At 49.4% G+C, this 24,157-nt stretch overlaps 1 pseudogene; it reads left to right on the top strand.

The window, feature by feature from the left end:
- The window catches only part of LOC137348818 (zinc finger protein 208-like), a 104,738-nt pseudogene extending 81,711 nt beyond the window's left edge, over window positions 1-23,027 (top strand).
- The last annotated feature ends 1,130 nt before the right edge of the window (window positions 23,028-24,157 follow it).

Genomic DNA, 24,157 nt, shown 5'->3' with positions numbered 1-24,157 from the left:
AACACATCCCACCCTGTTCATACTGAGAATCCCAGGGTGGACAGCTGGGACATCCTGTCTCAAAACACATCCTCCCCTGTTCAGACTGAGAATCCCAGGGTGGAGAGCTGGGACATCCTGTCTCAAAACACATCCTCCCCTGTTCAGACTGAGAATCCCAGGGTGGAGAGCTGGGACATCCTGTCTCAAAACACATCCCACCCTGTTCATACTGAGAATCCCAGGGTGGAGAGCTGGGACATCCTGTCTCAAAACACATCCCACCCTGTTCATACTGAGAATCCCAGGATGGAGAGCTGGGACATCCTGTCTCAAAACACATCCCACCCTGTTCAAACTGAGAATCCCAGGCTGGAGAGCTGGGACATCCTGTCTCAAAACACATCCCATCCTGTTCATACTGAGAATCCCAGAGTGGAGAGCTGAGAGACATCCCAACTCAAAACACATCCCTGCCTGTTCATACTGAGAATCCCAGGGTGGAGAGCTGGAAAATCCTGTCTCAAAACACATCCTGCCCTGTTCACACAGAGAATCCCAGGGTGGAGAGCTGAGAGACATCCCAACTCAAAACACATCCCTGCCTGTTCAGACTGAGAATCCCAGGGCGGAGAGCTGGGACATCCTGTCTCAAAACACATTCCACTCTGTTCATACTGGGAATCCCAGGGTGGAGAGCTGGGACATCCTGTCTCAAAACACATCCCACCCTGTTCATACTGAGAATCCCAGGGTGGAAAGCTGGGACATCCTGTCTCAAAACACATCCCAGCCTGTTCATACTGAGAATCCCAGGGTGGAGAGCTGGGACATCCTGTCTCAAAACACATTCCACATTGTTCAGACTGAGAATCCCAGGGTGGAGAGCTGGGACATCCTGTCTCAAAACACATACCACTCCATTCATACTGAGAATCTCAGGTTGGAGAGCTGGGAGATCCTGTCTCAAAACACATACCACCTAGTTCATACTGAGAATCCCAGGGTGGAGAGCTGTGTCATCCCGTCTGAAAACACATCCCACCCTGTTCATACTGAGAATCCCAGGATGGAGAGCTGGGACATCCTGTCTCAAAACACATCCCACCCTGTTCATACTGAGAATCCAAGGCTGGAGATCTGGGACATCCTGTCTCAAAACACATCCCACCCTGTTCATACTGAGAATCCCAGGCTGGAGAGCTGGGACATCCTGTCTCAAAACACATCCCACCCCGTTCAAACTGAGAATCCAAGGCTGGCGAGCTGGGACATCCTGTCTCAAAACACATCCCACTCTGTTCATCCTGAGAATCCCAGGGTGGAGAGCTGGGACATCCTGTCTCAAAACGCATCCTACTCTGTTCATACTGAGAATCCCAGAGTGGAGAGCCAGGACATCCTGTCTCAAAACACATCCCATCCAGTTCACACTGAGAATCCCAGAGTGGAGAGCTGAGAGACATCCCGACTCAAAACACATCCCTGCCTGTTCATACTGAGAATCCCAGGATGGAGAGCTGGAAAATCCTGTCTCAAAACACATCCCACCCTGTTCATACTGAGAATCACAGGATGGAGAGCTGGGACTACCCTTCTCAAAACACATCCCACCCTGTTTATACTGAGAATCCCAGGCTGGAGAGCTGGGATATCCTGTCTCAAAACACATCCCAGCCTGTTCATACTGAGAATCCCAGGGTGGAGAGCTGGGACATCCTGTCTCAAAACACATCCCACCCTGTTCATACCGAGAATCCCAGGGTGGAGAGCTGGGACATCCTGTCTCAAAACACATCCCACATTGTTCAGACTGAGAATCCCAGGGTGGAGAGCTGGGAGATCCTGTCTCAAAACACATACCACCTAGTTCATAAAGAGAATCCCAGGGTGGACAGCTGTGTCATCCCGTCTGAAAACACATCCCACCCAGTTCACACTGAGAATCCCAGAGTGGAGAGCTGAGAGACATCACATCTCAAACCACATCCCAGTCTGTTCATACTGAGAATCCCAGGGTGGAGAGCTGGAAAATCCTGTCTCAAAACACATCCCACCCTGTTCATACTGAGAGTCCCAGGGTGGAGAGCTGGGACATCCTGTCTCAAAACACATCCTGCCCTGTTCACACTGAGAATCCCAGGGTGGAGAGCTGGGACATCCTGTCTCAAAACACATCCCACCCTGTTCACACTGAGAATCCCAGGCTGGAGAGCTGGGACATCCTGTCTCAAAACACATCCCACACTGTTCATACTGAGAATCCCACAGTGGAGAGCTGAGAGACATCCTGACTCAAAACACATCCCTGCCTGTTCATACTGAGAATCCCAGGGTGGAGAGCTGGGACATCATGTCTCAAAACACATCCCACCCTGTTCATACTGAGAATCCCAGAGTGGAGAGCTGGGACATCCTGTCTCAAAACACATCCCACCTTGTTCATACTGAGAATCCCAGAGTCGAGAGCTGTGACATCCTGTCTCAAAACACATCCCACCCTGTTCATACTGAGAATCCCAGGCTGGAGAGCTGGGACATCCTGTCTCAAAACACATCCCACCCTGATCATACTGAGAATCCCAGGGTGGAGAGCTGGGACTACCCTTCTCAAAACACATCCCACCCTGTTTATACTGAGAATACCAGGCTGGAGAGCTGGGACATCCTGTCTCAAAACACATCCCAGCCTGTTCATACTGAGAATCCCAGGGTGGAGAGCTGGAAAATCCTGTCTCAAAACACATCCCACCCTGTTCATACTGAGAATCCCAGGGTGGAGAGCTGGGACATCCTGTCTCAAAACACATCCAGCCCTGTTCACACTGAGAATCCCAGGGTGGAGAGCTGGGACATCCTGTCTCAAAACACATCCCACCCTGTTCACACTGAGAATCCCAGGGTGGAGAGCTGGGAGATCCTGTCTCAAAACACATCCCACCCTGTTCATACTGAGAATCCCAGGGTGGAGAGCTGGGACATCCTGTCTCAAAACACATCCCACCCTGTTCATACTGAGAATCCCAGGATGGAGAGCTGGGACATCCTGTCTCAAAACACATCCCACCCTGTTCAAACTGAGAATCCCAGGCTGGAGAGCTGGGACATCCTGTCTCAAAACACATCCCATCCTGTTCATACTGAGAATCCCAGAGTGGAGAGCTGAGAGACATCCCAACTCAAAACACATCCCTGCCTGTTCATACTGAGAATCCCAGGGTGGAGAGCTGGAAAATCCTGTCTCAAAACACATCCTGCCCTGTTCACACTGAGAATCCCAGGGTGGAGAGCTGAGAGACATCCCAACTCAAAACACATCCCTGCCTGTTCAGACTGAGAATCCCAGGGCGGAGAGCTGGGACATCCTGTCTCAAAACACATTCCACTCTGTTCATACTGGGAATCCCAGGGTGGAGAGCTGGGACATCCTGTCTCAAAAAACATCCCACTCTGCTCATACTGGGAATCCCAGAGTGGAGAGCTGGGACATCCTGTCTCAAAACACATCCCACCCTGTTCATACTGAGAATCCCAGGGTGGAAAGCTGGGACATCCTGTCTCAAAACACATCCCAGCCTGTTCATACTGAGAATCCCAGGGTGGAGAGCTGGGACATCCTGTCTCAAAACACATCCCACATTGTTCAGACTGAGAATCCCAGGGTGGAGAGCTGGGACATCCTGTCTCAAAACACATACCACTCCATTCATACTGAGAATCTCAGGTTGGAGAGCTGGGAGATCCTGTCTCAAAACACATACCACCTAGTTCATACTGAGAATCCCAGGGTGGAGAGCTGTGTCATCCCGTCTGAAAACACATCCCACCCTGTTCATACTGAGAATCCCAGGCTGGAGAGCTGGGACATCCTGTCTCAAAACACATCCCACCCTGTTCAAACTGAGAATCCAGGGCTGGCGAGCTGGGACATCCTGTCTCAAAACACATCCCACTCTGTTCATCCTGAGAATCCCAGGGTGGAGAGCTGGGACATCCTGTCTCAAAACACATCCCACCCTGATCATACTGAGAATCCCAGGCTGGAGAGCTGGGATATCCTGCCTCAAAACACATCCCACCATGTTCATACTGAGAATCCCAGGGTGGAGAGCTGGGACATCCTGTCTCAAAACACATCCCACCCTGTTCAAACTGAGAAAACAAGGCTGGCGAGCTGGGATATCCTGTCTCAAAACACATCCCACTCTGTTCATCCTGAGAATCCCAGGGTGGAGAGCTGGGACATCCTGTCTCAAAACACATCCCACCCTGATCATACTGAGAATCCCAGGCTGGAGAGCTGGGATATCCTGTCTCAAAACACATCCCACCATGTTCATACTGAGAATCCCAGAGTGGAGAGCTGGGACATCCTGTCTCAAAACACATCCCACTCTGTTCATACTGGGAATCCCAGGGTGGAGAGCTGGGACATCCTGTCTCAAAACACATCCCACCCTGTTCATACTGAGAATCCCAGGGTGGAGAGCTGTAACATCCTGTCTCAAAACACATCCCACCCTGTTCATACTGAGAATCCCAGAGTCGAGAGCTGTAACATCCTGTCTCAAAACACATCCCACCCTGTTCATACTGAGAATCCCAGGGTGGAAAGCTGGTACATCCTGTCTCAAAACACATCCCACCTTGTTCATACTGAGAATCCCAGGCTGGAGAGCTGGGACATCCTGTCTCAAAACACATCCCACCCTGATCATACTGAGAATCCCAGGGTGGAGAGCTGGGACATCCTGTCTCAAAACACATCCCACTCTGTTCATACTGAGAATCCCAGGGTGGAGAGCTGGGACTACCCGTCTCAAAACACATCCCACCCTGTTTATACTGAGAATCCCAGGCTGGAGAGCTGGGACATCCTGTCTCAAAACACATCCCACCCTGTTCATTCCGAGAATCCCAGGGTGGAGAGCTGGGACATCCCGCCTCAAAACACATCCCACACTGTTCATACTGAGAATCCCAGGGTGGAGAGCTGGGAGATCCTGTCTCAAAACACATCCCACCTAGTTCACACTGAGAATCCCAGGGTGGAGAGCTGTGTCATCCCGTCTGAAAACACATCCCACCCAGTTCACACTGAGAATCCCAGAGTGGAGAGCTGAGAGACATCCCGTCTCAAAACACATCCCAGCCTGTTCACACTGAGAATCCCAGGGTGGAGAGCTGGGACATCCTGTCTCAAAACACATCCCACTCTGTTCACACTGAGAATCCCAGGGTGGAGAGCTGGGACATCATGTCTCAAAACACATCCCACACTGTTCAGACTGAGAATCCCAGGGTGGAGAGCTGGGACATCCTGTCTCAAAACACATCCTACCCTGTTCATACTGAGAATCCCAGGCTGGAGAGCTGGGACTTCCTGTCTCAAAACACATCCCACCCTGTTCATACTGAGAATCTCAGGGTGGAGAGCTGGGACATCCTGTCTCAAAGCACATCCCACCCTGTTCAAACTGAGAATCTAAGGCTGGCGAGCTGCGACATCCTGTCTCAAAACACATCCCACTCTGTTCATCCTGAGAATCCCAGAGTGGAGAGCTGGGACATCTTGTCTCAAAACACATGCCACTCTGTTCATACTGAGAATCCCAGAGTGGAGAGCTGGGACATCCTGTCTCAAAACACATCCCACCCTGTTCAAACTGAGAATCCCAGGGTGGAGAGCTGGGACATCCTGTCTCAAAACACATCCCACTCTGTTCATACTGGGAATCCCAGGGTGGAGAGCTGGGACATCCTGTCTCAAAACACATCCCACTCTGTTCATACTGGGAATCCCAGGGTGGAGAGCTGGGACATCCTGTCTCAAAAAACATCCTACCCTGTTCACACTGAGAATCCCAGGGTGGAGAGCTGGGACATCTTGTCTCAAAACACATCCCACCCTGTTCAAACTGAGAATCCAAGGCTGGCGATCTGGGACATCCTGTCTCAAAACACATCCCACTCTGTTCATACTGGGAATCCCAGGGTGGAGAGCTGGGACATCCTGTCTGAAAACACATCCCACTCAGTTCATACTGAGAATCCCAGGGTGGAGAGCTGGGACATCTTGTCTCAAAACACATCCCACTCTGTTCATCCTGAGAATCCCAGAGTGGAGAGCTGGGACATCTTGTCTCAAAACACATCCCACTCTGTTCATACTGAGAATCCCAGAGTGGAGAGCTGGGACATCCCGTCTCAAAACACATCCTGCCCTGTTCATACTGAGAATCCCAGGCTGGAGAGCTGGGACTTCCTGTCTCAAAACACATCCCACCCTGTTCATACTGAGAATCTCAGGGTGGAGAGCTGGGACATCCTGTCTCAAAGCACATCCCACCCTGTTCAAACTGAGAATCTAAGGCTGGCGAGCTGCGACATCCTGTCTCAAAACACATCCCACTCTGTTCATCCTGAGAATCCCAGAGTGGAGAGCTGGGACATCTTGTCTCAAAACACATGCCACTCTGTTCATACTGAGAATCCCAGAGTGGAGAGCTGGGACATCCTGTCTCAAAACACATCCCACCCTGTTCAAACTGAGAATCCCAGGGTGGAGAGCTGGGACATCCTGTCTCAAAACACATCCCACTCTGTTCATACTGGGAATCCCAGGGTGGAGAGCTGGGACATCCTGTCTCAAAACACATCCCACTCTGTTCATACTGGGAATCCCAGGGTGGAGAGCTGGGACATCCTGTCTCAAAAAACATCCTACCCTGTTCACACTGAGAATCCCAGGGTGGAGAGCTGGGACATCCTGTCTCAAAACACATCCCACTCTGTTCATACTGGGAATCCCAGGGTGGAGAGCTGGGACATCCTGTCTGAAAACACATCCCACTCAGTTCATACTGAGAATCCCAGGGTGGAGAGCTGGGACATCTTGTCTCAAAACACATCCCACTCTGTTCATCCTGAGAATCCCAGAGTGGAGAGCTGGGACATCTTGTCTCAAAACACATCCCACTCTGTTCATACTGAGAATCCCAGAGTGGAGAGCTGGGACATCCCGTCTCAAAACACATCCTGCCCTGTTCATACTGAGAATCCCAGAGTGGAGAGCTGGGACATCTTGTCTCAAAACACATCCCACTCTGTTCATACTGAGAATCCCAGAGTGGAGAGCTGGGACATCCCGTCTCAAAACACATCCTGCCCTGTTCATACTGAGAATCCCAGGGCGGAGAGCTGGGACATCCTGTCTCAAAACACATCCCACACTGTTCATACTGAGAATCCCAGAGTGGAGAGCTGGGACATACTGTCACAAAACACATCCCACCCTGATCACACTGAGAATCCCAGGGTGGAGAGCTGGGACATCCTGTCTCAAAACACATCCCACCCTGTTCATACTGAGAATCCCAGGGTAGAGAGCTGGGACATCCTGTCTCAAAACACATCCCACCCTGTTCATACTGAGAATCCCAGGCTGGAGAGCTGGGACATCCTGTCTCAAAACACATCCCACCCTGTTCATACTGAGAATCCCAGGCTGGAGAGCTGGGACATCTTGTCTCAAAACACATCCCACTCTGTTCATACTGGGAATCCCAGGGTGGAGAGCTGGGACATCCTGTCTCAAAACACATCCCACCCTGTTCATACCGAGAATCCCAGGGTGGAGAGCTGGGACATCCTGTCTCAAAACACATCCCTCATTGTTCAGACTGAGAATCCCAGGGTGGAGAGCTGGGACATCCTGTCTCAAAACACATCCCACACTGTTCATACTGAGAATCCCAGGGTAGAGAGCTGGGACATCCTGTCTCAAAACACATCCCACCTAGTTCATACTGAGAATCCCAGGGTGGAGAGCTGTGTCACCCCGTCTGAAAACACATCCCACCCAGTTCACACTGAGAATCCCAGAGTGGAGAGCTGAGAGACATCCCGTCTCAAAACACATCCCAGCCTGTTCATACTGAGAATCCGAGGGTGGAGAGCTGGAAAATCCTGTCTCAAAACACATCCCACCCTGTTCATACTGAGAATCCCAGGGTGGAGAGCTGGGACATCCTGTCTCAAAACACATCCCACCCTTTTCATACTGAGAATCCCAGAGTGGAGAGCTGGGACATCGTGTCTCAAAACACATCCTGCCCTGTTCACACTGAGAATCCCAGGGTGGAGAGCTGGAAAATCCTGTCTCAAAACACATCCCACCCTGTTCACACTGAGAATCCCAGGGCGGAGAGCTGGGACATCCTGTCTCAAAACACATCCCACACTGTTCATACTGAGAATCCCAGGGTGGAGAGCTGGAAAATCCTGTCTCAAAACACATCCCACCCTGTTCACACTGAGAATCCCAGGGCGGAGAGCTGGGACACCCTGTCTCAAAACACATCCCACACTGTTCATACTGAGAATCACAGGGTGGAGAGCTGGAAAATCCTGTCTCAAAACACATCCCACCCTGTTCACACTGAGAATCCCAGGGCGGAGAGCTGGGACATCCTGTCTCAAAACACATCACACCCTGTTCATACTGAGAATCCCAGAGTGGAGAGCTGGGACATCCTGTCTCAAAACACATCCCACCCTGTTCATACTGAGAATCCCAGGCTGGAGAGCTGGGACATCCTGTTTCAAAACACATCCCACCGTGTTCATACTGAGAATCCCAGGGTGGAGAGCTGGGACATCCTGTCTCAAAGCACATCCCACCCTGTTCAAACTGAGAATCTAAGGCTGGCGAGCTGCGACATCCTGTCTCAAAACACATCCCACTCTGTTCATACTGAGAATCCCAGAGTGGAGAGCTGGGACATTTTGTCTCAAAACACATCCCACTCTGTTCATACTGAGAATCCCAGGGTGGAGAGCTGGGACATCCTGTCTCAAAACACATCCCACCCTGTTCATACTGAGAATCCCAGAGTGGAGAGCTGGGACATCCTGTCTCAAAACACATCACACCCTGTTCATACTGAGAATCCCAGAGTGGAGAGCTGGGACATCCTGTCTCAAAACACATCACACCCTGTTCATACTGAGAATCCCAGAGTTGAGAGCAGGGACATTCTGTCTCAAAACACATCCCACTCTGTTCATGCTGAGAATTCCATGGTGGAGAGTTGGGACATCCTGTCTCAAAACATAGAATCATTTATCGCACAGAACAAGGCCATTCGGCCCATCAATTCCATGTCAGCTCTCCAGGGAGCAATCCACTCAGTCCCACTGCCTCACATCAGCCCATGGCCCTGCAAGTTTATTTCCTTCAAGTGACCATCCAGTTTCCTTTGAAAATCATTGATTATTTCCACTTCCACCACACACATTGGCAGTGAGTTCCAGGTCAGAACCACTTGCTGCATAAGAAGTTCTTCCTCACATTCCTGCTGCAACTCTTCCTCAAAACCTTCAATCTGTGTTCCCTAGTTCTTGTACCATTAGTTCATGGGAACAGTTTTTCTTTGTCTAATTTATCAAAGTCTGTCAGAATCTTGTACATTTCGATGAAATTTCCCCTCAATCTCCTTTGCTCCAATGAGAACAACCCCAACTTCTCCAACCTACCCTTGTAACTAAAATCCCCCATCACTGGAACCATTCTGGGAAATCTCCTCTGCAGCCTCCCCTGGACCCTCACATTCTTCCTGAAGTGTGGTGACCAGAACTGGACACAATCCTCTAGTTGGGGTCTAACCAAAACTTTATCAAGGTTCAGCATCCTCCTGTCATCGGCCTTACTGTTTTCACCCGATCCTGTGTCCCACCCTCCCAGCCCTTCAATACCTGAACATGACACTGGACCTGCCCTCCTATCGAATTGAACTGCCCCATGACTATGACCGTTCCCTCCACCAGCCAGTAGCCTGACTTCAACCCACAGGACCCCAATGTGGACAATAATGACCTGAACATAGGCCCCTCATTCACCTCCCCTTCACTGACTCTAACTCCCACCACCACACCCAGGATGTTAGGCCTTTCCCTCCGTCCTCCCTTACATCCCTCCTCCTCTGTCCCTCCATGAAGCTGAACCCCACCCTTTGAACGTTCCCTCCCCTCCCCCCTTTTCACTCCCGATTCACCCTTGCTGGTCCTGAGCCTTTAGCCAACCATCCATTCCACTGTTGCCCTTCCTTGTGCAGCAGAGTTCCAGTGGCACGGTGGCACAGTGGTTAGCACCGCAGCCTCACAGCTCCAGCGACCCGGGTTCAATTCTGGGTACTGCCTGTGTGGAGTTTGCAACTTCTCCCTGTGCCTGCGTGGGTTTCTTCCGGGTGCTCCGGTTTCCTCCCACATGCCAAAGACTTGCAGGTTGATAGGTTAATTGGCCATTATAAATTGCCCCTAGTACAGGCAGGTGGTAGGGAAACATAGGGACAGGTAGAGATGTGGTAGGAATATGGAATTAGTGTAGGATTAGTATAAAATGGTGGTTGATGGTCGGCACAGACTCGGTGGACCAAAGGGCCTGTTTCAGTGCTGTATCTCTAATCTAAAAAAAAATCTAAAGTAAACCGCTAATGTCAGACACAAGGGCACAAAGCCGACTGGACTTGTGAAAATGAGGAACTGAAAGAAATTAGTATTAATAAAGAGGTAGCACCAGAAAAATTAACTGGAATGAAGGTTGAACAACCCTTGGCCTAGATGAGCTACATCCAAGAGTATTTGAAGGAGGTGGTTATAGAGATAGTGGATGATTGGTGGTTATCTTTCACAATTCTACAGATTCTGGAAAGGTTCCTGCAGACTGGAAAGTAGAAAATTTAAGCCCACTATTTAAGAAAGGAGGGAAAGAACAAATGGCGAACTACAGACCTGTTAGTTTGATGTCACTAGTAGGGAAAAGGTTAGAATTTATTATAAAGGATGTGATAAGTAGACACTTAGAAAATAATGACGTAATCAGGCAGAGCCAACATGGATTTATGAAAGGGTAATCATGTTTGACAAACCTGCTTGGTTTTTTTGAGGCTGTTACTTGTCGCACAGGTAAAGGAGAACCAGTGGATGTGATATATTTGGATTTTCAGAAGGCTTTTGCTCAGGTCTCACACAGGAGCTTAGTAACCAAAATTAGAACTCACGAGATCCGGGGTAATATACTGCTATGGATTGAGAATTGGTTAACAGATAGAAAACAGAGAGTAGGAATAAATGGGTCATTCTCAGGATAGCAGGCTGTTACCAGTGGGGTACCATAGGATTAGTGCTGGGGTTGCAGCTGTTCACAATCTATAGAAATGATTTGGATGTGGGGACTGAATGTAATAATTCCAAATTTGCTGATGACATAAACCTAGGTGGGAATGTGAGTTGTCAGGAGGATGCAAGGAGGGTTCAAGGGGACTTGGACAGGCTAAGCGAATGGGCAAGAACATGAGATGGAATATAATGTGATTAAGTGTGAAGCTATCCACTTTGATTGAAAAAAGACAGAAAGACAGAGTATTTCTTAAATGGTGAGTGGTTGGGAAGTGTTGATGTCCAAAGGGACCTGGGTGTCCTTGTTCATGAGTCACTAAAAGATGGCATGCAGATGCAGCAAGCAATTAGGAAGGCAAATGGTATGTTGGCCTTCATCACAAGGGGTTTTGAATACAGGAGTAAAGAAGTGCAACTGTATAGAGCTTTTGTGAGACTGTACCTGGAGTATTGTATACAGTTCTGGTCTCCTTATTTAACGAAGGATATCGTTGTCATAGATGGAGAGCAATGGAGGATCACCAGACTAATCCCAGGAATGGTGGATTGTTTTATGAGGAGAGATTGAGGAAACGGAGCCTGTATCCTCTAGAGTTTTGAAGAATGAGAGGTGATCTCATTGAAACTTACAAAATTCTTACAGCATATGACAGGGTGGATGTAGATAGCTCACCCTGGCTGGTGAGTCTCGATCCAGGAGACATAGTCTCAGAATAAGGGGTAAGGCATTTAAGACTGAGATAAGAAGGAATTTGTTCACTCAGAGGATGGTGAATCTTTACCCCAGAGGGCTGTGGAAGCTCAATAATCGAGCATGTTCAAGACAGAAATCGATAGATATCTGGATACTAATAACATCAAGGGATGTGGGGATAGTGCGAGGAAGTGGCTTTGAGGTAGATGCTCAGCCATGATCTAATTGAATGGTGGAACAGGCGCGATGGGCTGAATGGCCTATTGCTGCTCCAATGTTCCTCACTCCACAGATACTGCCAGAGGTGCTGTGCGTTTTCTGCTTTCATTCAGCAAATAAGGCATGTTGACTGTGAATGTCTGCATAAAAACAGGAATTTTTCATTCCCTGACCAGGAATCCAACCCAAGCTGCAGCAGTGAAAGTGCCAAATTCTAACCACTAGACCACCAGGAAAGCTCTGCAATGTCCCTTCAGGTTAGCTACTTTTCCCATTTCACTTTCAGCAGGAAATTTCCAGGATTCCCTGAAGATTCGAGTTCTGCCACAGTCATTTTACACAGAGAAAACTGGTTCAAATTCATCAAACCAAATGGCATTCCCATTCATTTGCTGATGGTGCAATTTTCCTTTGAAAAACTGCAAGGATCTTTATTAAAATACATTTTCTTACTTTTTTTAGTGTTTATTACTCACTCATTTTTACATTTTGTTTAGTTTCTAACAAACCCACAGCATCTAATTCATACCATCAAAGTTTAATGTTTCCAATTAGAAAGAGGAGCTGAGCGTCAAGCGGTTTAAAAGGACACAGCAGATGTGATTGTGATTAGTTTCCAAGTCAGTGATCTCCCCCAGACAGACAAGTAAAGAAAGCAAAATGCAATTCACTGCGAGCAGGATTTAAAACGGTTCAGGACAAACTCAGCAAACTTCAAAATCCAACACTTTAAACACTCGGCCATCACAACCCAACAAACACCGTGTATTCTCACTGTTTAGATTGTTTGCAGCCTGCGAGCCCCGGGCTTTATTAACCCGCCTCCCTCTCACCTGCTGGAACCGCGCTCTCTGTCTCAGAGCCTGCCGGCCGCGCATGCTCAGTTCATACCGCCCACCTGAGTGATTGACGGACCAATAAGTGCAAAGGGGGCGGGTCTGGAGGACCGAGCGGTCGTTGGGTCCTCCAATCAGTCGGAGCAGGTGAGGGGCGGGGCTTGTGGCACGCAGAGACTCTCCGCTCCTCTCACTGTTGATGACGCGTTTCCATCAATCACCCGCACATTGTGAGCTGTCAGGTCAGAGGTCACTGGCGAGAGCTTCAAGTCACAGTATTTAGTGTGGATACAATGTGAGTAATGGCGGGAGAGTCTCGCTGTTGTAATGGTGAGTGGCAGCGAGGCGGAGGGAGCGGTGGAGAGGCTTCAGAAACACCCGGCAGTTACGAGGCTTCTCCTGGTGACAGGCCCGGGGTTAACGACCGCCAGATTTCCAGTTCTTTTGGAGGAATTAAAGATTAATAAAGTGTAACATCAAAGGAGAAAACTTTAAAGGAAACTGAGCTCTGTTATAAAGGGGCCTGGGGGAGGGAGGGAGGAATCATTTGGGACACAGCACAGGGCAGGAGGTTCCCCCTCCCCCACTCCCTGGTTCCACTAAGACTCCCCTTGGACTGGGCCACACCTGGGCAGGGCTGGCTCAAGGTGCAGTAAGCTGCTAGGCTGAGCTGTGGACTGGGAGGAGTGGGGGGTTTGACTGACAGGCCTGGGGAGGGGGAATATCAGGGCAGGAACAGTGGCGCAGTGGTTAGCACCGCAGCCTCACAGCTCCAGCTCCGGTTTCCTCCCACAAGCCAAAAGACTTGCAGGTTGATAGGTAAATTGGCCATTATAAATTGTCGCTAGTGTAGGTGGTAGGGAAATATAGGGATAGGTGGGGATGTTTGGTAGGAATATGGGATTAGTGTAGGATTAGTATAAATGGGTGGTTGATGTTCGGCACAGACTCGGTGGGCCGAGGGGCCTGTTTCAGTGCTGTATCTCTAATCTAATCTAATCTACACACACTGATCCCCCTTTTCCTCCTGGGATCTTTTACTGGAGTCGTGTTGCTGAGTGTTTCTAAACTCTGTCTCCCTATCCCGGTAATGTCGGTGGATTGTAGGTTGCTGTGAGTGTTGGACTATATTGTCTCTCCTCATTCTTCCTCCCTCTCCCACTCCGAGTTCCAGGCTGCAGGCACCGGCTGTTTGATGTGCCTGAAACATTAAATATGTTTCTCTCTTCACAGAGACCTGCTGAGTATTTCCAGCATTTTCTCCTTTTATTTCAGATTTCCAGCATCTGCAGGACTTTGCTTTTGTTTTATTGCACGAGTTGCTCACAGAATCAAAGGCAGTGAAGGTGCTCGAGCTGGACGGAAGCAGTCGTGTCAGATCCTCAGTGGGTGAGAAATCGCCGAGTGCAGGGGAGGAATGAAGCTGGCGGATGTGCAGGGAGGCTTCAGAAATATCCGGTGTAGGCCTCAACACCCCCAATAAGAAGCTCCCAGTCTCGCGTTCCAAGGAGAACAATCCCAGCTTCTCCAACCTAACCTTGTAGCTAAATTCCCTCATCCCTGGAACCATTCTGGTAAATCTCCTCTGCACCCTGTCAAGGACCTTCTCATCCTTCCTAAAGTGTGGTGATCAGAACTGGATGTAATACTCTAGTTGTGGCTGAAGCAGAGTTTTATAAAAGTTCCCTTTAACTTCCCTGCTTTTGCACTCAATACCTCTATTTATCAAGCCCAAGATCCCATATTCTTTGCTAACTGTTCTCAATATGTCCTGCCACCTTCAATGATCTATACATATAAACCCCCAGGTCCCTCTGTCCTGCACATTCTTTAGATCTGTGCCATTAAGCATATATTGTCTCTCTCTATCCCTTCTGACAACCTGGAAATTTTCAGGATGTTAGAACTGATAGTATAGATCAGGAGTGTCCAGTCTTTTTCCATGAGGGGCTACTTTCAAAATTTTGTACTACATAGGGGGCCGGAGGTGAGCAACTTTCGGAAAGGTAAAGGTATTAGAAATTTATTTGACTGTTCATCAGAATCACAAAAATGTGCATTTTTGTGAATAAGCTTTAAAGGAGGAAACTAATGTAGTAACTTACTTTCCCAACACTATGTTGAACACTGATTGAGTGAGTTACCTGGCATGGTTTTTGCTTGCAGTCGTAGACATTGTCTGCCTGCACACTTGATGTAGCGATGCAGAGAATTCCAGATAGATTCCATTTGTGAGGAGAGATCTTGATCTCACACTCTCCCTGTCTCCTGCTCTCTCTATTTATTTTATTTAGAGATACAGCACTGAAACAGGCCCTTGGGCCCACCGAGTCTGTGCCAACCAACAACCACCCATTTATACTAACCCTGTAGTAACCCCATATTCCCTACCACCTACCTACACTCGGGGCAATTTCCAATGGCCAATTTACTTATCAACCTGCAAGTTTTTGGCTGTGGGAGGAAACCGGAGCACCCAGCGAAAACCCACGCGGTCACAGGGAGAACTTGCAAACTGCGCACAGGCAGTACCCAGAATCGAAGCCGGGACCTGGAGCTGTGAGGCTGCGATGCCCACCACTGCGTCTCTCTCTCTCTCCTCTTCCCCCCCGCCCCTCCCCCCGCTCTCTCTCCCCCACTCTCTCTCTCGCTCCCCCCTGCTCTCTCTTTCTCGCTCCCCCCGCTCTCTCTTTCTCGCTCCCCCCTGCTCTCTCTTTCTCGCTCCCCCCTGCTCTCTCTTTCTCGCTCCCCCCTGCTCTCTCTTTCTCGCTCCCCCCTGCTCTCTCTTTCTCGCTCCCCCCTGCTCTCTCTTTCTCGCTCCCCCCTGCTCTCTCTCTCGCTCCCCCCTGCTCTCTCTCTCTCGCTCCCCCCTGCTCTCTCTCTCTCGCTCCCCCCTGCTCTCTCTCTCTCGCTCCCCCCTGCTCTCTCTCTCTCGCTCCCCCCTGCTCTCTCTCTCTCGCTCCCCCCTGCGCTCTCTCTCTCGCGCACCCCCCTGCTCTCTCTCTCTCGCGCACCCCCCTGCTCTCTCTCTCTCGCGCACCCCCCTGCTCTCTCGCTCCCCCCTGCTCACGCTCTCTCTGGCTCCCCCCGGCTCTCTCTCTCTCTCGCTCCCCCCTGCTCTCTCTCTCTCTCTCGCTCCCCCCTGCTTTCTCTCTCTCTCTCTCTCTCGCTCCCCCCTGCTCTCTCTCTCTCTCTTGCTCCCCCCTGCTCTCTCTCTCTCTCTTGCTCCCCCCTGCTCTTTCTCTCTCTCTCTCTCGCTCCCCCCTGCTCTCTCTCTCGCTCCCCCCTGCTCTCTCTCTCGCTCCCCCCTGCTCTCTCTCTCTCTCTCTCGCTCCCCCCTGCTCTCTCTCTCTCTCTCTCTCTCGCTCCCCCCTGCTCTCTCTCTCTCTCGCTCCCTCTGCTCTCTCTCTCGCTCCCCCCTGCTCTCTCTCTCTCTCGCTCCCCCCTGCTCTCTTTCTCTCTCTCTCGCTCCCCCCTGCTCTCTCTCTCTCGCTCCCCCCTGCTCTCTCTCTCTCTCTCTCTCTCGCTCCCCCCTGCTCTCGCTCTCTCTCTCGCTCCCCCCTGCTCCCCCCTGCTCTCGCTCTCTCTCTCGCTCCCCCCTGCTCTCGCTCTCTCTCTCGCTCCCCCCTGCTCTCGCTCTCTCTCTCGCTCCCCCCTGCTCTCTCTCTCGCTCCCCCCTGTTCTCTCTCTTGCTCCCCCGTGCTCTCTCTCTTTCTCGCTCTCCCGCCCCTTCCCTCCCTCTCTCTCTCTCTCTCTCTCTCTCTCTGCCGGCCTCTGTCTCTCTCTTCAGCTCCCAGGGCCCGATCTCCACGGCAGCCTGCTCCCAGGGCCCGGTTACCACTGCACCTTGCTGCTGGGCCTGCACCTCATCAGACGGTGATGAAGAGCATGAGGCCCAGGCCGAGTCTGTACGCAGGCAGAGCCAGTGCTTGACCTTGGTCCTGAGCTCACGGCTGCGAAGGCTGTTTGGGCGGGAAGTGCCGGCAGAGAAGCAGCTCCGCCCGGGCACCGCCATCTTAGTACAGGAGCCAAAATATCGGGTACTGAAGCTTGCCCACCATCTTGGTACAGGAGGACATGTGCAATGAGGCGTATCCTTCTTTCTTCTTTCTTTCTTCTTTTGGGCCTCCTTATCTCGAGAGACAATGGATACGCGCCTGGAGGTGGTCAGTGGTTTGTGAAGCAGCGCCTGGAGTGGCTATAAAGGCCAATTCTGGAGTGACAGGCTCTTCCACAGGTGCTGCAGAGAAATTTGTTTGTTGGGGCTGTTGCACAGTTGGCTCTCCCCTTGCGCCTCTGTCTTTTTTCCTGCCAACTACTAAGTCTCTTCGACTCGCCACAATTTAGCCCTGTCTTTATGGCTGCCCGCCAGCTCTAGCGAATGCTGGCAACTGACTCCCACGACTTGTGATCAATGTCACGCGATTTCATGTCGCGTTTGCAGACGTCTTTATAACGGAGACATGGACGGCCGGTGGGTCTGATACCAGTGGCGAGCTCGCTGTACAATGTGTCTTTGGGGATCCTGCCATCTTCCATGCGGCTCACATGGCCAAGCCATCTCAAGCGCCGCTGACTCAGTAGTGTGTATAAGCTGGGGATGTTGGCCGCTTCAAGGACTTCTGTGTTGGAGATATAGTCCTGCCACCTGATGCCAAGTATTCTCCGAAGGCAGCGAAGATGGAATGAATTGAGACGTCGCTCTTGGCTGGCATACGTTGTCCAGGCCTCGCTGCCGTAGAGCAAGGTACTGAGGACACAGGCCTGATACACTCGGACTTTTGTGTTCCGTGTCAGTGCGCCATTTTCCCACACTCTCTTGGCCAGTCTGAACATAGCAGTGGAAGCCTTACCCATGCGCTTGTTGATTTCTGCATCTAGAGACAGGTTACTGGTGATAGTTGAGCCTAGGTAGGTGAACTCTTGAACCACTTCCAGAGCGTGGTCGCCAATATTGATGGATGGAGCATTTCTGACATCCTGCCCCATGATGTTCGTTTTCTTGAGGCTGATGGTTAGGCCAAATTCATTGCAGGCAGACGCAAACCTGTCGATGAGACTCTGCAGGCATTCTTCAGTGTGAGATGTTAAAGCAGCATCGTCAGCAAAGAGGAGTTCTCTGATGAGGACTTTCCGTACTTTGGACTTCGCTCTTAGACGGGCAAGGTTGAACAACCTGCCCCCTGATCTTGTGTGGAGGAAAATTCCTTCTTCAGAGGATTTGAACGCATGTGAAAGCAGCAGGGAGAAGAAAATCCCAAAAAGTGTGGGTGCGAGAACACAGCCCTGTTTCACACCACTCAGGATAGGAAAGGGCTCTGATGAGGAGCCACCATGTTGAATTGTGCCTTTCATATTGTCATGGAATGAGGTGATGATACTTAGTAGCTTTGGTGGACATCCGATCTTTTCTAGTAGTCTGAAGAGACCACGTCTGCTGACGAGGTCAAAGGCTTTGGTGAGATCAATGAAAGCAATGTAGAGGGGCATCTGTTGTTCACGGCATTTCTCCTGTATCTGACGAAGGGAGAACAGCATGTCAATAGTCGATCTCTCTGCACGAAAGCCACACTGTGCCTCAGGGTAGACGCGCTCGGCCAGCTTCTGGAGCCTGTTCAGAGCGACTCGAGCAAAGACTTTCCCCACTATGCTGAGCAGGGAGATTCCACGGTAGTTGTTGCAGTCACCGCGGTCACCTTTGTTTTTATAGAGGGTGATGATGTTGGCATCGCGCATGTCCTGGGGTACTGCTCCCTCGTCCCAGCACAGGCATAGCAGTTCATGTAGTGCTGAGAGTATAGCAGGCTTGGCACTCTTGATTATTTCAGGGGTAATGCTGTCCTTCCCAGGGGCTTTTCCACTGGCTAGGGAATCAATGGCATCACTGAGTTCCGATTTGGTTGGCTGTATGTCCAGCTCATCCATGACTGGTAGAGGCTGGGCTGCATTGAGGGCAGTCTCAGTGACAGCATTCTCCCTGGAGTACAGTTCTAGGTAGTGCTCAACCCAGCGGTCCATCTGTTTGCGTTGGTCAGTGATTATGTCCCCCGATTTAGATTTGAGGGGGGTGATCTTCTTGATGGTTGGCCCAAGAGCTCTCTTCATGCCATCATACATTCCTCTGATGTTTCCGGTGTCTGAGGCCAGCTGAATATGACTGCATAGGTGTTGCCAGTAGTCGTTTGCGCAACGCCTAGCTGTTCTTTGTGCAGTACTTCTGGCTGCTTTAAGTGCTGCGGATGTTAAATCGCTGGGGGCTTTCTTGTAGTTCAAAAGTGCAATGCGCTTAGCGGCTATGACAGGTTCCAGCTCTTCATTATGAGATTGAAACCAGTCTGCATTTCTCTTCGCACTTTTGCCGTAGGTGGTCAAAGCTGACTCATAGATGGCGTCTCTGATGTGGGCCCACTTGGTCTCAGCATCCCCTGTGGGAGTGTTTTGAAGGGCTTGGATCCACCATCTTGGTAAAGGAGCTGTAACCATTGTCATTCACTGAATGTTTTGGCAGGTCCGATGGATACCATTGACAGGCTGGATTCTGGCCCATGGGCTGGATGTTCTGGAGTGTCGAACTAGGAGGCGTAGAGTAAAAGTGAGAGCCAGACCTTTCAGGAGTGAAGTTAGGAAACATTTCTACACACAAAAGATGGTGGAAGTTTGAAACTCTCTTCCACAAACAGCAGTTGATGCGAGATCAATCTTCATGTTAAATCTGACGTTGATAGATCTTTGTTAACCAAAGGTATTAGTGGACATGGGACAAAGTCAGGTATATAGAGTTAGATCACAGATCAACCATGATCTCATTTCCTGGTGGAACAGGCTCGAGGGGCTAAATGGCCAACTCCTAGAATCATAGAAACTTACAGCACAGGAGGAGGCCATTCCACCCTTTGTGCTTGTGCTGGCCCTTTGAAAGAACAGTTGTGCTTAGTCCCACACACCCACTTGTTGTTTGTAAGCCTGTAAGTTCCTCATTCTCAAATACCTGTCAACTCCCTTTTAAAATGACTGAATCAGGTTCAACCACCTTTTTCAGGTGCAGCGTTCCAGATCCTGACAAGTCTCTGTTGTTACAGCAACTGCTGAACTCAATGTTGAGTCCGGAAGGTTGTTAAGTCCTCCAGCTCCCATTGAGCTTCGTTGGAACAGGGCAGGAGGCCGAGGACAGAGAGGTCAGAGTGGGAGTGGGACGGAGAATTAAAATGGGAAGTGACTGGGACTCAGGAACACGCTTGCAGACTGAATGGAGATGGTTCTCAAAGTGATCACCCTATCTGTGTTTGCTCTTCCCAATGTAGAACAGATCTCATTGTGAGCAGTGAATATAATATACAAAATTGTAAAAAGTACAAGTAAATCACTGTTTGGTTTCATCCCACAAAACGCTGAGAATAGCCCAAAGGGAGCTACTTTATTTGAAGAGTAAAAGTTACAAAGTAAAGCAAACCAATTGCTGGAATATTAAACTCCACCCCAGCTATAAAGAATATTAACACAGCAGATATAAACCCCACTGTCAGAATGAATATGGTTCAGTCCTGGATGTGATTAACAGCAGCAATAATTACAGAATGTAACAGCTACAGTCACTTGTGAACTCACTGGTGTCTCAGCATTTTGGATATCGATTAAATTCCTTCCCACAGACGGAGCAGGTGAACGGCCCCTCGTTATATTAGAATATAATACTATCTTTAATATCATCTAATAAGATATTCTTTCTTACAGTTCAGTGGGATGTAAACAGTGACCCCAGCACCTTCAGGAGAGATGGTGTGAAAGCCCCTGTGTGCAGAGTGAGCATCAAATCAATGTGTGTAAATCCTCTCCTAATCCCCTGTAAAAGGAGGTAATAAAAGTCATCACTGTCAGTACAGGATAGAAATTCAGAACAGACAATTCGAGATCCTATGGAACATTTTATTCCTCTCTTGTTTCCCCAAAGCTGTAAATCGCAGTCCCACACACTCTCCCTCCTCCCTGTGCTGAAATCCAAACCCATGGCACCATCTGCACCATTTCTTTCCTCCTCTGCCAGTTTTCTCCCTCCCTCTACTGTGGCTGGGTTCAGTTCTCCAGCCCCTGTGTGCAGAGTGAGAATAAAATTAATGAGTCAATGATTTTCTCTCCTGGTCACTGGGACCCTGAAGCCCCGCCCACTCTCTGTTCTGGTCCCACAAATTACCAGATTCATTCAGCTCAATTTCACAACTTGTCTTTGTGTTTTTGTGGGTTCTCTCTCACTCCCTTTTTCCTGTTGTAACTTCATGTTCCAGGGTATTAGAAAGGGAGGAATTGCGGATGGGAAAATCAAACCACCTCAAGATGTGACAGTCACTCGATTCATCAGGATCTGAATATCATCGGCCTTTGATCATGGAAGCAAAAAGTATGGAGAAACCATACAAGTGTTCTGTGTGTGGACGAGGCTTCAGCCAATCAGCTGGCCTGTCGACACACAAGTGTAGTCAGACTGGGGAGAAGCTGTGGAAATGTGGGGACCGTGAGAAAGAATTAAATTACACGTCTGAGCTGGAAACTCATCGACACAGTCAAACTGAGGAGAGGCCGTTCATCTGCACTGAGTGTGGGAAGGGATTCACTCAGTCATCCTCCCTACTCACACACCAGCGAGTTCACACTGGGGAGAGGCCATTTACCTGCACTGAGTGTGGGAAGGGATTCACTCAGTTATCAAACCTGCAGACACACCAGCGACTTCACACTGGGGAGAAGCCGTTCACCTGCTCCGAGTGTGGGAAGGGATACGTTCATTTATGTGCCTTACTGACACACCAACGAGTTCACACTGGGGAGAGGCCGTTCACCTGCTCTGATTGTGGGAAGGGATTCATTCATTCATCTGCCCTACTAAAACACCAGCGAGTTCACACTGGGGAGAGGCCGTTCACCTGCTCTGAGTGTGGGAAGGGATTCATTCGTTCATCCGCCCAACTGATGCACCAGCGAGTTCACACTGGGGAGAGGCCGTTCACCTGCTCTGAGTGTGGGAAGAGATTCTCTCTGTCATGGAACCTGCTGGCACATCAACGAATTCACACTGGGGAGAGGCCATTCACCTGCTCTGATTGTGGGGAGGGTTTTACTCATTCATCCACCCTGCTGATACACCAGCGAGTTCACACTGGGGAGAAGCCGTTCACCTGCTCTGATTGTGGGAAGGGATTCACTACTTCACCCAAGCTGGTGAACCACAAGCGAGTTCACACTGGTGAAAGGCCATTCACTTGCTCTGAGTGTGGGAAGGGATTTGCTGATTCAACCGCTCTTCTGAGGCACCAGCGGGTTCACACTGGGGAGAGGCCATTCACCTGCTCTGTATGTGGGAAGAGATTTACTCAGTCATCCCACCTGGTGTCACACCAGTTCATTCACACTGGGGAGAGGTCATTCATCTGCTCCGTGTGTAGGAAGGGATTCACTCAGCCATCCTGTCTGCTGAGACACCAGCGGGTTCACAGATAACTACAGGGGTTGGATTCTGCTGTTGCTGCTGTTAATCATATCCAGACTGAACCATGTTCATTCTGACAGTTGGGGTTTCTTTCTGATGTCAGTTGTTCCTCTTGAACTGAGCGTCTGCCCCACAGCATCTCTCGTTCATGTGTGAATAGACCATCATGTCTTCAAACCTCATTTTCAATTTAAATCCACTCAGTCAATGTACTGAACAAAAGATGAACAATAAACAGATCACAGGCAAATCCTGTAACTCTATATTGACAGGAGAAAGTCTGTTCTTTAGCTCAAGAATGAGGCTGTTTCAGCTCTGTGTGTTTCTAAGCACTCGTAGACTGGAGCTGTTGGACAGACAGGCTGTTCACAACTGTTAACATGTCAGATAGTGAAGATAGTGATAGTGAAGTAAACTCACCAATTTATAAGCTCAGCCTCCGGTTCCTGCTGTAATTAATACTCAGCATCCATTAGTGTTGATTTACAGTCAATCACTGAGTCGTCTGGTTAATCTTTGTTACTTGTTTTGTGAAATACTCTCCCTATTAGTGCTGAACTGCTGGATAACTCTGATTACATTTAAATGTGTTTATACATGTTTATAAAGTGTCTGTGTGTCCAGATTTAACTAAGTTGTGATTTGTAACCAATAAATGATGTTTCGGTCATGACTTGTCATCTGGTATCTTGGTGATTTGTCAAGAAAGATTTAATTCACTCACTCAGCAGCTCGAGAGGAACCAGACTGAGGTTTAATGAACATAAGAAATAGAAGCTGGAGGAGGCCATTTGGCCCTTCGAGCCTGCTCTGCCATTCACCCAGATCATGGCTGATCTTCTCAACTCCACCTTCCCGCACTATCCCCATATCCCTTAATTACCGTAATACCCAAAAATCTGTCAATCTCTGTCTTAAATATACTCAATGACTGAGCATCCACTGCTCCCTGGGGAAGAGAATTCCAAAGATTCACAACCCTTTCAGTGAAGAAATTTCTCCTCATTTCAGTCCTAAATGTCTGATCCCTTATCCTGAGACTGTGACCCGGTGTTCTAGATTGCCCAGACAGGGGAAACATTTTCTCAGCATCGACCCGGTCAAGTCTCTTAACAATTTATGTTTCAGTCAGATCACGTCTCATTCTTCTAATCCTCAGGGAATATAGACCTAGTTTACTCAATCTCTCCTCATAGGAGGAGATGGAGCAGAGTGGGGGTGCTGTACAATAGTGGTTCTGTTACTGAACTAGTAATCCAGAGGCCTGGACTAATGATGCCAAGACATGAATTCAAATCCCACCACTGCAATTAAAAAGCGAGGATCAATATTGGTGACCATGAAACTACGGATTGTCCTAAAAACCCACCTGGTTCACTAATTTCCTTCAGGGAAGGAAATTTGCCGTCCTTACCCGATCTGGCCTATATGTGACTCCAGATGCACAGAAATATAGTTGACTCTTAACTACCCTATGAAATGGCCTAGCAAGACACTCAGTTATATTCAAGGAGGTAGCTCACCACCACTTTCTCAGGGGCAATTAGGGATGGGCAATAAATGCTGGCCATTTCAGGAACACCCACAGTCCATGAATAAATAGAACAATCCCAGGAACCAGACGAGTGAACCTTCATTGCATTCCCTCAATGGTGTTATGTCCTTCCTTAGGTAAGGAGACCAAAACTGCACACACTACTCCAGGTGGGGCCTCACCAATGTCCTGTATAATTGTAGTAAGACTTCTTTACCCTTATACCCCAATCCCTTTGT

Source organism: Heterodontus francisci, chromosome 34 (assembly GCF_036365525.1).
Source record: "Heterodontus francisci isolate sHetFra1 chromosome 34, sHetFra1.hap1, whole genome shotgun sequence".
Classification (NCBI taxonomy): domain Eukaryota; kingdom Metazoa; phylum Chordata; class Chondrichthyes; order Heterodontiformes; family Heterodontidae; genus Heterodontus; species Heterodontus francisci.
Note: the sequence above shows the minus strand (reverse complement) of the source record. Positions and strands in the feature narration are given on the sequence as shown.